The following is a 2500-nucleotide window of genomic DNA, read 5'->3' on the forward strand; positions in this document are numbered from 1 at the left end:
GCGCGCAGCATGCCGGCAGCCTGTGCGCAGCGTGCGCACAGCATGTCGGCAGCGTGCGCGCTGCTGAGACTGTCGACAGAAATTTTCGAAACTTGTCCTGCCATGCGCGCGCGCAGCGTGCGCACAGCATGCCGGCAGCGTGCGCACAGCATGCCGGCAGCGTGCGCGCACCATGCCGGCAGCGTGCGCGCAGCTTGCGCGCAGCGTGCTGATTCTGTCGACAGTGAGGCTAGCGAAACTTGTCCTGCCATGGCGTGCGCGCAGCCTGTGCGCGCAGCTTGCGCATCTGTCGACAGTGAGGCTAGCGAACTTGTCCTGCCATGGCATGCGCTGTGCGCAGCCTGTGCGCAGCGTGCGCGCAGCTTGCGCATCTGTCGACAGTGAGGCTAGCGAAACTTGTCCTGCCATGGCATGCGCGGCGCCTGCGCGCAGCCTGCGCGCAGCATGCGCACAACATGCGCACAGGCTGTGCGCAGCGTGCGCGGAGCTTGCGCGCAGCTTGCGCATCTGTCGACAGTGAGGCTAGCGAAACTTGTCCTGCCATGGCATGCGCGCAGCGTGCGCGCAGTCTGTGCGCAGCATGCGCGCAGCCTGTGCGCAGCGTGCGCGCAGCTTGCGCATCTGTCGACAGTGAGGCTAGCGAAACTTGTCCTGCCATGGCATGCGCGCAGTCTGCGCGCAGCATGCGCGCAGCCTGCGCGCAGCATGTGCGCAGCATGCCGGCAGCATGGTTCCAGGTTTTTTCAAATGTCGACAGAATTTTTCAAATCTTGTCAAACCCCGTTTTTATTGAAATTTCCTCGCACAATAAGCTCCCCATAAGTAGTCTATGATTTTTAGGACCTTCTCCAACTTACAAAACTAAAAAATTCCTCCCGGATTTGTTTTAATGATTTTTTCAATTTTACGACTTCTAAAAATAATAAAAAATACTTCCCGACTTCAAAAATTTATGAAACTTTTTCCCATCATAGATTGCATGTTTCTTAGTATCCCTGCAAAAAATCACGTCCAAATACCTTGTATTGAATTATTTAGAGCCCATTATGACTCCTCGCGCATAGGTGATGTCTCTTCCTGTCAAAGGGCTAAATGCATAAAATGCTATATAGGGGGGTGTGTGTTGCCTGCATATGCATGGCAGCCCATGCCTTCCTAGCTGCAGCCCCCTTCCCCCACGCCACACCCATGTCATGTTGCCTCGATATGTTGCCTCGGTATTATGGGTTTGGTGTCGGGGTCGGGGGGCTGCCACCCATGGCGGTGGTGGCCGGAATCCGGCCGCCGCCACCACGCCGCCGCCATGGGTGAGGGAGGAAAAAAAAGGCGTGGAAAGTTGCGAAATGGGGTTGTCTAGGCTTTTTTTTGGCATGGGAGAGCATGGAGTGCTAGGAACTCCTTCTCAAATGCACGGGCATGTCGACCACAACCTCATTTCGCAACAACAACCACTCGTGTGGGGTGGCGGTGGGTGGATAGTCGCGGATTGGGGCTTGCCAAGCCAATGTTTTCAAAAAATTTCATCAAAATTAAAAACAAATGTTTTGTTGCCTTCGGATTTGTGGGCGAGCGGCGAGTCGGAGTGGAGCCGGTAAAGTTTAACCTCGGTGTGCACGGTTGTTTTTAGAAACTCAATCCAATGCCGGGGACGTTGAAAGTGACGCTCTTATGAGTTGCAAACCCGCAAGATTTAAAGAACCTTTTCAAAACAATTTCAAACCAACAAGATTTAAAAACAGAAATTTTCATCAAAATGAAAAACAAATGTTTTGTTGCCTTCGGACTAGTGGGCGAGCGGCGAGTCGGAGTGGAGCCGGTAAAGTTTAACCTCGGTGTGCACGGTTGTTTTTAGAAACTCAATCCAATGCCGGGGACGTTGAAAGTGACGCTCTTATGAGTTGCAAACCCACTAGATTTAAAGAACCTTTTCAAAACAATTTCAAACCAACAAAATTAAAAACAAATGTTTCGTTGCAAACAAATTGTGGGCGAGCGGCGAGTCGGAGTGGAGCCGGTAAAGTTTAACCTCGGTGTGCACGGTTGTTTTTAGAAACTCAATCCAATACCGGGGACGTTGAAAGTGACGCTCTTATGAGTTGCAAACCCACAAGATTTTAAAAACTTTTTGAAAATGTTTCTTCTAAATGACACATTTTGATCCTTGGCAAGTGCTCAATCCGTAACTATCCAATCACCGCCACACCACACCGGTCGGGAGTGTGTGAATGGTGTGCTTCCCGGGGTTGGCATAGATAATCTTTCGCATCGACAATCTTTTGCATGCGAGGGAATGTCTATGCCAACCCCGGGAAGCACACCATTCACCCACTAGTTGTGGGCGACGATGGGTTGGCTTCAAATGAATTTTTGCTTGGGGTTGTCCTCGGTATGCTTTTGTGTTGGGAGTACGGCCACCAAACCTTCTCAATGCACGGGTATGTCGAGGATGGCTTTCGGCGGGGTTGATGAAGAAGCTACCCAATTCTCGGCCACACGAACA

Source organism: Prunus avium, unplaced genomic scaffold, assembly GCF_965620075.1.
Source record: "Prunus avium unplaced genomic scaffold, drPruAviu1.hap1.1 HAP1_SCAFFOLD_992, whole genome shotgun sequence".
NCBI lineage: Eukaryota > Viridiplantae > Streptophyta > Magnoliopsida > Rosales > Rosaceae > Prunus > Prunus avium.